Below are 15,114 nucleotides of genomic sequence, written 5' to 3'. Positions count from 1 at the left end.
TGCTGAATTTTGCGATGTGCTGACGCATGTTCTGATGTCACTAATGTTAGTGTTGAATATGTCTGGAAATAGTTTAACACAGTCCTCTCTTAAAAACCTCAAACCAAAGCCTTTGATATAAGAGGTTTGTCATCTGTGAAAATCTTTCCATTTGCTGTAAGCATTGTTCTTTACAGTATTTGTAAATAATGTTTGGAACTATTTAAGAAACAATGTGAATGAAAACTTGGTTTTGCAAGTGGTGTTAACTGATTTCTTTCACCAGTAATTTTCCAGTACCACACCTGTACGAGCTATGTGCAGGCTGAGCACACACTCGTAGTAAGCCATCGTATCAAATTTGCTGTCCACAAGCCTCTGCCCAGGGGTTGTGCATCCATGCCTGTGAATCCATGGATGGATCCATTTGCAGAATCAAGGCCAAGTGAACGTGGATGTGTTGCAGTAGCGGCATACGTACACAGCTGTCATATTGGCATGGTCTAGGGCAGAGTTTCAGATTTTCAAGCTGAAACTTCTTTTCAAGAAAGCCATATTTATTAGAAAACGTAATTGATAGATGGAAGACTGGCAGGATGTGTTTTGTGGCATTCATGGTTTTTCATGTGTTTTTCCTGGATTTGAAGAAGCAAAAATCAGTTTGATGAGAGATCTTGATCATGTTATAAATGGCGAGATGATGTTTGTAGGGACAAACGTTTTAGGAGACTTGCCTTTTTCTCCCCAAGAACCATTTTAGTAGAATGTGACTAAGGGCTGTAAAGATTGAAACGGTTTCAAGTACTTTCAGTTGAGGAGCCTGTATGTGGCTTTTAAAGTCATTTTAAAGAAGTTGTCCTTCGTGTTGTACTTCATTTTGTTTTTTAAAGAAGAGGGGGACAGATACAAAATGCTTTCACAATTGAAGTTTCAACTGAAATAATTTTTGCTCTTTCTGTTCAATTATATTTTATTTTAAGGTGGTTAAGTATAGCTGTGTGAAGTAGTGAACTGGTAATTTCTTGTCAACATCATTTCATAACTTGCTGCTTTAACTGTAGAGCAGGATAATAGTTTCTGAACAGTGCGCTATTTAAGGTCCCATCTTTTCTTTGGCTTGTTCGGATTATCCCGAGTTCCGCACAGACAAGCGGCAGTGCAGAATAACAGCTGTAAGTCGAGGCTAGCTAGTTTTGTCTCCTCAAGCAGTTTCCTTATGGTGGGGTATATTCTAAGACATTATGAGTATGGTTTCAGGTGTGCATTGAGTTGCTGTCGTAATTATCATTACCTCAACAGTACCAGTGGTCCTAAACATGGCGAAACACCTACGGTTAAAATATGACAAAAGTGGACAACCGTTTCAGCCAGAAGCTATTAGGTTAGGAAAGACTGTGGATGCTCTAGTTCGAATATTAATTTGAAGCTTTGGCCTAAATCGATGGAACACATATTCACGTAGCAGCAGTTCATTATTTGAACTGTCATGCATTATTTGTGTGCTTTAACCAAAATTGGTTTGCTTTCAGATTTTTATTTAATTTAAATTATTAGAATTTCAAGCATTTTTAAAGAGCAAAGTTTAATTGAGAAGGCAGCATATTTAAGTGCCCTGTTTTCTCAATATGGGTATCATTTAGTATGCGAAACATGATACAAAATAAAACAATTATCTCGAAGAAAAGAAATTTGTTCAAGAAGTTTTTCTGAAGGAAATTGTATCAAATGCTAGTAGTTAATCATGGAAATGTAATTTGTTTTGATTCCTTATGCTGTGAACTGTCATTAATGTGTTCTTCCTGTTGTTAGTCTCTGTCGTGTAATCTGGGTTTGTATATTTTTCAATTTTAATGCTGCATTAGCTCAGTTACAGGTTTGATCAAATAATTTCCTTTATAGTCCGCTTCCCTGTCTTAAAGTAAAAAAGATATTCTGGCTCTGCTCATTTGTCTGTTTATATGCTGAGTAAAAAAGCCTTTGTAATAATAAAATCGACATCACAAGTTAAGTTTTCTGGCACACGCAGAGCAAAACCTAATTCAGGAACTGGCACTACTGAATTAGATTGTCACATCTGCCAACTGGCGGAGGCCTGTCGGTTAATACTTACTTAAATTAGCACTTACTTGCACTCATGATTGGTACATTACAGATAAATAAAACTTGTTATAACAAGTACACTTGTGTTTTAATCACATTTTTATCAATCTATCAAAAATATCACATACATTAGCTCTTTGTAAGTACATATATAAGAACAGAGGGATCTTTGGCAACACGCATCACAATTCTTTGGACGTATAATTGAGTCTTCTAACATAAATCATCACAATAGGTTATACGGTTTCAAGTACATAAAAAGCTAAAAGCTGTGAAAAGTTGTGAAAAGAAACACTGAAGTGTGATGTTCCATTTTTCTTTCTTTGTGGTTCCTGTACCAAATGCTCTCATTGTTTGAAAGACAAAGATTTTATTCCCATCATCCACATAATGGGCATAAAGTGAAATACCAGAAAAATAAGAAAAGCCTTTTTTTACTGTAAGGGTGATGGAACCTCTAACAGGTTCCCCAGAAGTTGTTGATGCTCCATCCTGGAGATCTAAAGAGTTGACAAGACGCAGCCCTGGACAGCCTTGTGCAGGGGGATTGGCTAGACGACCTCCAGAGGTGTCCTCCACCCTCACATGGTCTGTAAATGATTTCCAAAACCTCAACCTGAAATTGTAACTTGAGTTGTGTTTTACATAGATCCTACACAAAGCAGTGTTAGCTAAATAAACAGGTGGTCAGATGTTCCATGGGAACAACAACAAAAGAAGCCTAAACAGTATGAAACTACTCAAACACGTACTGCGCTTTGTAGCCATGCACTGCTGTTCAGACAGTACTGCCACCCGGCTGACTCTGTGGCTTTGGCACTGCAGATGCTTGGATTAAAATACGTGCAGTAATGGTATAAACAGAATTTTGTGAATATTTTCACGGATTACTGTGCTGAGTGTATCTCTTTTTGTAGGCCCCAGCTACATGTTACAACAGTTTCTGCATACCTACTGGTTTTATGTTCTGTTGAGCTGCAGACCTAGAGATTTGCTCTCTGGTGGTAGCAGCTCAAACATACACTTTAAAGAGAGCAGAGAATCTGCTCAAGAAATCATCAGAACAGGGGCTAGAGCAGGTTCTGGGAAACTGCTGTCTGCGGGATGTGTTTGAACACCACAGAAGTCACTGGTTCTCCGTAGTGATTAGAGGATTGGAATGTTCAAACTGTATCTTGTCTTCATTTCACTGGATAACATTTTACTGGCAACATATTTGATACCAAAAGTTGTGTTCTTAGGTGTTTCATGTGAGTTGGCTTTGAGACACCAAGTTAAATTGTAGTAAAAAAATTCACTATTTCTACCTCTCTTTCTCATTTTGTAAATTCTTCGTTCCTGGAAGGTAAAGTTACGAGAAGCAAGGTAAAGCGATACAGGTACCAAAGGACAGGCAAGTATCAGCACCAGCCGATCAGCCATTTGGGAAAAATGTTGCCCTGGAAATATTCCTCTAAGATTCATGTAGCACTAAACAGTACGTAAAGGCAAGTACCTGCTTTGGGTCTTCCAGACCTCAAAGATAAAATAAGGTTGAAGAGCAGATGTTTGTTCTTAGTGAGTTGAAGAATTTTGGTTTGGATTTGGGGGGTTTTCCTATCGTATCTGTTTCAGTTGCAGTTGTCAGTGTGTCAGTGAGAACATTTCAGCGTGTGTATTAGAAGCATGAGAGGTAAGAAAGAACATTAAGTTCTATACAACAAAAGTAATAATTGCTAGTATTAAAATACTGCTTTCAAGCATAAATGAATTTTTAAAGAAAATTACTGTGAGATTCCTATGGATGTTGTATCTCTGAGTTTATTTTAAAGAAACTGAAAACTGACCCTTGCAAAGTTACTTTCAAAATACTTCAGAGGGATAAAAACATTTGCTCGGCTGTGTAGTTTAGCTATAACGTAGTCTGTCGGTTGTGTTTGATTCAGTAGCTTCATCTCCCAACAAGGGGTACTTTTGGTGTGAAGAATGAACTAAAGCCTCTTCATGGAAACATTTGTGGGATATTGTTTTAAATAAGATCTTTGAATATGTAGACATTAAATATTCACATATAGAGGTGGAGGAGAAAAACTTTTAAAAGCTGTTTTTACTGTGGTCTTGACCAGTGACAGTATTGAGATAACATTTTCATGAACTAAAAAACTTCAAAGGAATTTTAGGTTTATAAAGTTCTCTGTTTGCAGGACTATAAATCTTAATCTCAAATAGGATGAAAAATGGTTTTGTAAAGTTACTCTGCTCAGGTCACGTTGTAACGTCTTCTGCCTCGTTTTAGAAGCAATCAGTTCGGTAGCTACAGGGAGGTTTCTGAAGTACACTACTCATTTCCTTCCTTTAGGACTTAGCTGGACTGATAGCACTGTGTCGCTAGCAGCAGTATAGCTCTTCTTTAACTAGGCACAAAAGATGATTCTGTGAAAAAGCACAATAATTCGCAAGTATGTTTCTCTAGTAACAGAAAGGATAGTTAATACAGAATTTGTGCATTGAATGAACGGGAATCCCTCCTCTGCTTTCAATTCCATACCACCTGCATGAAACATAATGGAAAAGCTGACACACACACACACACCCCTCTGTGTCAACCCAGCGGTGAACAGTTTGTTTTATAACTTTACTCTGCAGAAAAAGTTAGCGTGGGCAATTTTCAGGTATTCATATGACTCTTTATTCATGAGTGCTGAATGCTCACTGAGCTGACTCCTTTGACCTCATTAGTTCGTTAGGCATTGTGTCAGTGATACCCGTAGGATATGAGGTGTTTAGGTACATGTGTGTTTGGGGAAATACTAGTAACATGATTTTTATACTGAATTTTTGTTTTGCACATTCTGTAACACATGGTGGGTCTGCAGTTGCAGCCCCTAAGTTCTTGGGCCAGTTGGAAATGAGACAGCAAAATTGTCCATTCCATTTGCAGTGTAGCTGGTGCCAGTTTTCTGCTGTTTAGTGCATTATCACATAAACAATACAATTAGAAGCGAACAAAGAAGCAGTCCCTGAAATACTGCGAAACAGTATCAATACGAAATAAGGAAGTTTATAGTACGTTAATTTCTAAAAAAATTAGTTGGTGATGGCATAGCACTTCTTGAAGTGACTGGTGTACCTGTCTGTGCCGTCCGGTAGAATAAATGACAGTATTGAGCGGCTGCACCCTGAGCTGCTGTGGCTGAGCGGGCACGTTTTCACTGATTGCATCCTTTGAAACGGCAGCTTGCGTTACTGACCTGGCACTGAATGCGTTCAGTATGTCTTTAACAGAGCTCAGTTATGTTCTGTAACAGTAAGTGAGCACTCGATAGAGGAATATAATTTACATGAGCAAACTGGGAATAGCATTTGCCTAAATGTGTGACTTTTAATTAGCAAAGCACCTCCTAATGCCTGAAACATGCTAATGAAACTAATTTATTGCTATGTTAATTGATTGATCTACTTATAAAACTACGTAGAAGCATTACACAATATTTATCTCTCAATAGAACTGTGTTGCCAAGCACTGATGATTGTTGAAGTTTGATATCTAAAATTTCATTACCATGTTCAGATAATGCAGGAGGTTCGGTGGCAAAAATGTACTATTCTTCTGTGGAACTTTTGCTGGTGACAGAATCACCACGTTTGAACTGGAGCGGATTGCTCTTAACAGGCAGATAGCATATACTCGCACTGTTATCCTTGGTTCCTGCGTTCCTCACTTTGTAACGGACAGTTCTGGGTTTAGACTCTCGTAACCTATGAAGCTTATCAAACTTTAAAAAAGCATCGTGCCTGTTTTGTTCTAACTGAAATGTGAGGAAGTAGGGAAAAATTGTTTGGTCAAAGTAGACGAGAATTCATACTTCCATCCCTTTTCTTTCTGCAAGAATTAGTTGTGGTATGATGCTACATTGTCTTTTATTTTGTGTTTTGGCACACATCAACATTGATATAAACGTATTAAATATTCCCTTCAAATACTTACGGAAGGCAACACCTAAGCTGGGAAGCATAATGTATCTGTACTAATAAGAACTGTTACTGGCTTTTCTCCCTTTTGATCCCGTGGGGCAGTTTGCAGTACAGGGATCCTGTTAAAAGTGCTGCAGGGAGAAAAGCTCCTTACCAGGGTTGTGATTGGAGCAGTGAAATATCCGTAACTGTGTTCATTTTCCCTGTGTTCCCCTCCTCCCTGCCTGTAGTGTGGCACTCTCCAACTACTTCGTGTTTGACACAACCGACATCTTCCCCGTCAATGTTTTTTCAGTGTGCAAGGTTGATAACCATCCCGAGTTAATACATACACATTCTGCCAAAGAGTGTTCAGTCCCTGATGTCCTGCTTTCAGGGTGGTCATCATGGCAAATCGATCAGCAGCATTCACAGTCTTCAGGCAGGTGCTGTAGATGGAGATACATTCCGAGTACCCATCAGCACTCAAGATACCTGCTGACTTCAGCGTGCTTCTACTGTTAGTAGTTTTACAGGAGTTAGCAGTCACCGAACTAGAACTAGAACTTAAACGACAATTTTTAATCAGGAAGACTATCACTCATAGTTCCTGATGATTTACGGGAGACATATAAAATTATCAACCGGATCTCCTTTATATACAAATGTAACCTTTACATTTAAGATCAAAATTCAAGCAAAGTGAAAATTTGGAGTCAGAATATATTTTTTAATATTTTTAAAACTATTTTTGTAGTTAATCTTTTTTTCAGCCGTTGAAATAAAAAGCAATAGAAACTCTGTTCAGTTTTCTTCTTCTTTCCTCTCAGCTGCTTGTCTATAGGTCGTATTTCTTTTTCCAGCAGTTGGTCTCATTAAGAGAAAATTGCCAGCAGTGTCCAATGTAAATGGGTTTTATTCAGGTGAAGGAATCTGTTTGTCTGACTAATGCCCACCTGTTTTCTTGCTCTTGCTCACACTTTCTTGCATGCACTTGCATTTTCTCAGGCTTTAACTTCTAAGGCAGTACTGAGCTACAAGTGATTCAGTATTCAGTATAACTACAATTGAAAACATTTTCTCCTGCAGATTATGGGTAATAGTGAAGGTGTTACAGAAACACATCCTTCTAAAGTCGCCCTAAGGAAACATCTCAGTGTTGTATTGTTCCAGAACTAAGCCACCTCAGAGAGAAGGCGTTCGTCACTTGTTTGCCACGGTGCAGTGCTCAATAAAACTGGTATGTCAGACAGCAACTCCATAATACCCAAGGGGTTTATGTATTGTATTTATTGCCTCGTTATTGAGTCTTGCCATTAAAAAAAAATCAACTTCACCTCCAAATAATACAGCCTGTGCACTGATTACCATCTCAATAAAGGCAGTGAGACTTGCTCTGCAGAGTTAATTGCTATGAATTGTTCAACAGGCCTCACAAACAGGTATTTATGAGTGTATTTCCAACAAGTAGATTTTTGTCATGCTGCTTTTCATTGAAACTGACCTTTACAGTGCTTAGGAGAAGAATAGTTTAATGGATACTGTACTAGAATTGAATACTCTCCAGTCACCACTGGAAGCATCTGAGGGCCCGTGATCTTTTACAGTTGCCTCAGAATAAATTTTTATTTAATGCCGCCTGAGAAGATAAGAATGTTAAATAGGGCAATACTGCTACTTTGTGTCTAAAATTGTTGAAACCAATGAGGGAGACAATACGGCATGGTAATTCTTTACGTGTGTAGAAATGTAAAAGAAATGATCTCCATTGCATAGTTTAAAAGAATGGGTAAAAAATTTAAAGCAAGTGGATTGACAGTAACAGTCCAAAAGCACTTTATATGTTGCTCTTGTAGCTAATTGGCACATACCGGTTTCTTTTATAAACACATGGCTTATAAAGCTCTGAAACAAATGGAGATTATGTTGAACACAGCTATGTTCAATGTTACAGCAAATGTCAGTGCTATATAAAATGAGCTTTTAACTGTGCTGCACGTTTTCTGATGGGTCTATTTCCATCTGTTTTTTGCAGATAATAAAAAGTTACTCTAAGAGGTAGTGAAAATGCCAAGTTGTCTATCATGAAAGTATGAAATAATGAATTTACCTAGTATTTTTTCACTTAACACCTTTATAACATGCAGGAATAGTTTAATATCACTTTGAGTCCCTTTTATTACTCTTGGTTATGCCTGGTTCCGAGTTTGTACAAGGCAATTATTTTGCATTACCATTTTTCTTAGTCTGGGCAATTTGGGTTGAGATAAGGTGCTGGTCAGTTTAACTAAGGAACTGGTTGGATCAAGATGCTTTTGAATGCTTTTTTGATTGGGCGCCAGGAATTGTCTCATTTCTGTCATTTTCCCTCCCAGATAACAACAGGCTTGGTAACGAAAGATCATTCTGAGAGGAGAGTTGTTGTTCTCAGTAGCATTTAGTTCTTCCTTTTTGTCTTGCTCTTTTACTGCTTGCTAATAAACTCAGCCAGTCCTTAGGAAGAGGCAGGTTTTCTAAACCAAGCAGTTTACGTCGCTGATGTGCTTAACCTGTAGCACTGCAAGAAGGTATGCAGATTTTTCTCATACAAGAACTCGCAGCCAGTTAAAGTTTTGTGTCGTTACAGCAGTGATCCTGTTTCCTTGGTAACAAGCAAGTCACATGCACTCCCTTATTAAAAGTGAACTCTTTATATATTCAGGCATTTCTGTACTCCAGCAGGTATTTCTGAAATTGGTAGCAAAGAATGTGCTCTAGAGCCAGTAAAGAAAGTTTCCATTTTGAGGCTGGGCGAAACAGGAAGAATACATTTGTAGTTCTCCTCTTTACTTTGCAGGCAACAAAAAATTAAACCAGAAAAGAGACTTGCAAAAATATAATTTTAATCAGTGCCATCCTTGTTCTTCAGCCTTACAGTTCTCAGATCTTATTTTAAATTCGCATTTCTATCAGTGAGGTGGTAATATAACAACAAATTGCAATGCTGAGTACTCAAAAGTACAGGTTACTTTGCACCAATAAAGTAAAATCTTTAGTATGTTTCAGAACTGAAACAAACAGCTGAGATTGTAAATAAAAGCAAGTTAGTTGGAAGACTGATGTATTTGAGCACCAGTTCTGGATCTCCGGCAGTGAGTAGTCACAGATAGGAAAAATGCTTTGGAATAGGAAAGGAGTTGTTGGTGTGTCTCCTGCAAGTGACTGTGACTCATAAGACTCTCCTCCATCTTCCCCATGTTTGAAAACTCTTGCTTCTGTGGCTTGTATCTTTTTTTGAGGATGAGGTTTCTTTCTGCTTCCTGTGCTTGGAAAGTTTAGTCCTTCTTTGAAGGTCAGGTTGTTTTTTTCCCTCAGTTCTGGTGGCAGCAGTGACAAAGGAGTGCCACTCCTTTGAAGGCCGGTTGTAAAAAACTCCATTAGCTGTCCATTTTCTCTGCTGGGATTTTTACAGCAAACACTGCTCCAGCAGCGGAGAATAATGCTGCTTAAGACTATAAATTAGAAAATGTAGGATCAAACTACCACCCATTCCCAAATATATCTTACACAGATAGGAAGCCAATTTGCAGAGAAGACAGTTAAAAGGGATGTGAATATCACTTGTCATTAGTAGACAGAGGTAACTAGTATGTTTTCAGACATCCATCTGTTGTGCCAAGACCATATATAAAACCCTTTGCAGAGTTCTGTGGCTCAGGGTCTAAATGTGAGTCAACTCGTTTTCTCTTGCCCACCAACAAAGCCGCGTCGTTCCTGTCGGTATACTTACTGCGTATTCCCCTAGCTGGCAAGTATTGCCAAGGTGGATTTGGTTAGCTAGATATTAAACACATACTTCTAATGATAAACACACAAAAAAATCCTACTTCTGTTTTGTCCATATCTAATTCTTAAACAAGAGATCCAATATTCTTTAAAGCTCCTTGTGCCAGTTCTGAATCTGGAACAAATTTTTGCATCCCAGCTTTGAAAAGCGGAGTACTAGAAATGCTAATATGATTCAGTGTGCAGTACATCAAAGTACCATCTTCACTCCTGCCCTCGATAGCATGAAAACATCTCACTATGGGATAAGGTGTCGAACAATCAGTTTACCTTGGTTTTGCTTTCAGCAATGTTGACAACCATCTTGAAACCTTTTCTTTGTAACGTGCCGTGATTTTCCTAAATGAATGGAAGAATACAATCACTCTTGTCGGGCTAGCCAGATGATGGCTTTACCTGCCATTCAAACACGGAATTAACGTACGTTTCCTGTGGGCATTGTGGGTTTGTACCAATATGCTCATTGCACCCTCTTTTTACTTTTTTTTCAGCACTGGTTACTATATTTAATGAATGACACACCTTCCTGGATTAAATTCAGTTCCTGTGTCATTATCATATACGTTAGGGTGCACAGCACAGTGTCTAGGTTCTAGTTTAAAGGAGTCTAACAACAGTGAATAAACCAGATTGCAACAGTAGGCAGTTGTTCACTGGAGTCGTTCTTTTAACTGGAGTGACTTGCCTGGTAAGAACTTTCAAGTGAGGTTTTCAGGCTGGAGGAGTGTATTAAAAATGCCTTAAACTGGTAGTTTTCACAAAATATATTTTGGAAGGTAGAGCAGTAGAATAAAAATGATTTGGTGTCAAAGACTCAGTAGGATTTGCTCACAAAGCTTGAGCAGTCCAGCGTTGTGCTCTCGTTGAGATCTGGGTGGCTGAAAACCTGAGAAAGTCAACAGGGAGTTGAGATCTATACTGTAAAAAAGAAAATGTGAAACGAGGACAAACTGAAACATAAAGTAGGTGAATGGATTTGAAAGAGAGAACTTGATGTGTAGGTCGTTAATGCAGGTGAGAATTGGTTTAGATGGGGAGCTGTGAGGACTTGTCTTCTGGGCAACAAAGGTTTGACTCAGCTGTGTAGAATCAGCTCAGCACAGGAGTCTGTCGAGAGGAGGATTAGGCATGAAGAGGAGCAAACAGCTGGGAAAGCACTGGGTAATAGACTGGTGTGGCTGTTGATGTGAATTTGGAAAAGAAAGAAAAATGGAAGGCGATGTGGAATAAGAATAAATATGTAGAGTAAGGGCGGAGGAGCACTATGAGAAGTAGCGGAAACCAGAGACTGAATGAGACCGTGTGGTCTGAACGAAGAGAATATAAGTGAACAAGAGGTGAAAAGGGAAGATGTAAAAGAACGAAAAGAAAGAAACATGGAAAAGTGCTCTCACATGGGGTTTATTTTTCTGTACTGGATTTTGTGCACGCAGACGTGAAGCCATTTCGTTAGAGGTGATTGGGATTTGCTTTCATTTATTGAAATGGCAATGGTAGCTGAAATAGCAACAGAAGAGGAGGTTCACCACAGGTTCAGGATTTTTGTGTAAACGCTGTGTAGAAAGTATTCTGTCTTTCCTGTGAAAATAAGCCTTGAAAAAACATTATACATAATTCTGGTATCTTAAAGAATTCTTATTTGGTATAAAGATTGAATTCCACCTTGGATCTTGGTATGAGGAGTCTGGTGCAATGAATACTCTGCATTCAGTTGTTATCTGGTGTGTAGAGCAAAGTAAATGATTGGCAGGAAGAGCCTTTGTAAGTCTGACCAGCAGCTCTTCCCGATTCAATATTACGGTTCATTCTGACTGTACTTGTATCTCCGACTCCTTGCTGGTTCTGTTAGTCTTTTAGTTGTGTGCACTGCTCAGTCTGTGCGTGTTGCATAGCTCAGCCAGACTTGCCCAGAGCCTCAAAGTCTGCCTGTCAACTCAATTTACCAGGCTCTTGTTGTTAAATTAAGTCTCGCTGAGAGCTCGAGAGGTGTGTTCTCAGGTCAGCAGGCTCTGCAGTGCGTTAATGTGCTGTTTGTGTTGTGCTTGTCTCCAGATGGAATGCCATGGTGTTATTGCTAAGTCTGGCATAAAACAAATGCATGTTTCAGTCATCATACAAAAAGATAATCGAGAGGTGGAAGGTATAACCATGAAAATAGTAAAATACAAAACAAGGTATATAAACCATTAACCTCCTAGTCTGCACATCTGATTACTAGCAGTCGTAATGACATTTGAAATTTTTACATTTTGAAAAGACTGACATCTCTACACGATTGATTTAAAAACTTTTCTTGTAAGCGTGTGGAATGTATTTCTACTTGAATAGCTGAAAAATCTTATAGAGCAATTCCTTTCTCCCTTCCCTTCAACGAACAGTAATTTTCAAAGTTTCAGGTTTTTTGTTTTCATTTACAAGTATACATGACTTGTAAAGGAAGCTAACTCTGATACTCCTGTTTGCAGGTGTCTAGTTACTTCTTTCCACAATGTAATACAGTTTTTGGCCTGGTTATTTGAGTAGGAGTCTTTTAAGAAGATGCTCCAGTAATATACCTAATTTAATGAAAAAGGGGTTTATTTTCTATGTATTTTCCTAAATTCGCTAGTAAACAAGACTAGAACTGTCTGGACACTTCATTTTATAGTTGTCCTCTCTGTCCATAACAATCTGCCCTCTTACTCTGCTGGAGCTGACTTTTCCGGAGGAGGAGAGCACGGAGGAATTTGCAGCTCAAACAAGCGATAGATGAGAGGGTGCTAGAATGCTGGGACTGTCCGCAGGTGCGGACGCCTGTGCGGTTTTGCTGTCCCTACTGTAGGAGGGCGTCTGCCTTCTGGCAAGTGGGAGCCCTTGTGCTTTAAACTACCAGACCTGTATCTTTCTGTCTCTTTTCAATCAAAGTACTCAATAATAATATAATATTTTAAAATAGGCACAGAATTTTCAATAGAAAAGGTCCACAAACTTATAGAATATTATGTTACATCCTAGTACATGTTTTTATGTAGCATCCAAGTCATTAGCAAGCCGTCTGGCCAAAAAAATCAAAGTGAATATTTGTATTTGCTAGGAAGATAATGTTTTTCTCGGTGCAGTTATTTAAACTGTGTGGAGGTGAGGATGCACTGAACTGTCTCTGTAGTGACCGTTTCTAGAATGAGTGCATAATGTTAAATGTAGATGATAAGAAGAATTTGTTGCATGTTTGTTCAGGACTGATTCAGGTACTTCGCTGCTTCATATGTCATGTGTACCCCCACAGATACCTCTGATAGATCTGAATAATGTTCTTTTCACAGAGTTTTCCCTTTTTGAGCCAGTTTCCTGCCTACTGAGTTACATTACCTTCCGGTTAGTAGAATCTGATATCAGGCTTCATGACAATTATAAACCTAAAGCACTGGTGTCCACTTAATTACCCTTGTTTGCCATGGCAGTAATATTGCCAAAGAATACAAGTTATTGCTTGTTAAGTTTCATTTTATGGAGAATATTTTAAGAAAATTGCCAGCTTTAGATATTCACAGTCAAATACCAGCATATGTAGCTGAAGATTGCATAACAGCTAGTTCAGGAGGTATATTTTGGAGAAGTTACAGGTAGGGGAAGGGAACCATCTGCAGGTCCCGTAGATAAAACAAGTGTACCACCAGAAAGTGTTTTGGAAAATATTCATACAAAGCTGTTGTTTTGTAAAGCCATCTGGTCAGTCAGAGCCATCTACGTGCAAGGGCAGATGGAAATGAGAGCTCTGGGGTCCCTAACCTGTAGTTGCCATTCAGGATCTTCAGAACAGTGCCTTAGAGGCTACGCCTTTTGTATTCCACTGTGTACAGCAAGAGCTTGAATGCTCCGAAATCTCATCTCTCTTTTGGAAGGGCAGAGTGTTGGAAAAGCCTGAGACATTTCCAGGAAGAGAAATTTCCAGTTACCTTCTCCATGCAGCTGAACGCAGGTTTCAGGTAGGCAGTGTAGCGTGCGGGCTTTGGGTGGAGGGAGTTGTGTACTGTCTTCATTGGTAAGTTTGCCTAGCCCAAAGAAACGTACCGCTGAAGAGGAAGTATTGGTTCAATGTATGTCCTCAGAATGAATAGAAACCGATTAATGGAACTGAAAAAACCCCAAATAATCTCTTAATTACAATATATTTATATTGTATTTATAATATATTTCGAAGTTGCACCTGAAAGAGGTTTTTGAAGCGATACTATTCTAACAAAGGGTGAGGTTATTTCTAGTCCTGATTTTCTTTGATGTTGTTGAAAGGAGCTTAAGGGCTTCCAGCTTTAACCAGCCTGCATGGCAAAATACATCACTTAACACTACACTAGCCTGGTCTGGATGACATGGCCTGCAAAAACCTCAGTCTGGAGATCCCTAAGTTAAATCTCTACTTAGAAAAATATTGCACAGAGTCAGGAAACTGATAGACATAGTTTGTAACAGATGACTCCATGTACAAGCAACAATGGCTTATATTCAGAGTATGTGCTCAAGTTCGTCTTTGACCTGCCGTTTTTAGCTTAAATTCTGTGAACAGGGAAGCTTGATTAAGATATTTGCCAACAATATAGGTGATCTAAAAAAAAATCACTCTTATTCCAAGACTTTCTGAAATGGAAATCACCTACCAGTGTGTGTTTAATATACAAAGGCAGCACTCTCCAGCGAGAGCATGATCGAGTGCATTTCAGAATTTCTGGTTTCAGAACCAGTACCGTTACCTAAGAGGTTAGTTGTGTCTCCTTTAGACAGAGCAGTATTACTGCGTGCTCCCTTCAGTTCCCAAACACCCATTGTCTTATCACCAGATTGTCTCTTCTAATACTCTCTGAAATTGAAAATGGTGTTTTTTCAAGGTATCTGATGCAGAAAAGCATCATGAACGATTGCTGTAAATCACTGCATGCTTTCATTTCCTACTGCTGAGAGTCACGGTGGGGCACAGCCAGCGTCAGTCAAGTGCTGTTGGTGTTCTACAGCCCGGAGATCAGCCCTTTGTGCAGAAGCAATCACTTCAGATTAAGGAAAGGGCCCTTTGCATAGTGGGTGTTTCTCTGTGACATTTGCAAACATTTTTGGCACAGGGTGGTATTTGTAAACAGTTCTGGCATAGTGTATTTATGTAATCTGTTGTCAGAAATACGCAAACTGAACTCTCAAACAGGAGTTTGTGACGTTTGCTACACATCTCCTGAAATGTCAATGTCTCAGTTCAGTTGCCCTTGAGAAATCTGTTGGAGGAAAAAAAAAGGGGGGGGGGGGGGGCAAAAA

The 15,114-nt window shown here is 38.9% G+C and overlaps 1 protein-coding gene across 1 annotated transcript in view; it reads left to right on the top strand.

Annotated features, from left to right (window-relative positions):
• Positions 1–15,114, top strand: part of SNX29 (sorting nexin 29) — a gene marked incomplete at its 5' end in the record, with an annotated part of 95,084 nt that overhangs the window by 68,833 nt on the left and 11,137 nt on the right. The gene's annotated exons all lie outside the window — the stretch shown is intronic.

This window comes from Buceros rhinoceros, unplaced genomic scaffold, assembly GCF_000710305.1.
Source record: "Buceros rhinoceros silvestris isolate BGI_N320 unplaced genomic scaffold, ASM71030v1 scaffold114, whole genome shotgun sequence".
NCBI classification, from domain to species: Eukaryota; Metazoa; Chordata; class Aves; order Bucerotiformes; family Bucerotidae; genus Buceros; species Buceros rhinoceros.
Note: the sequence above shows the minus strand (reverse complement) of the source record. Positions and strands in the feature narration are given on the sequence as shown.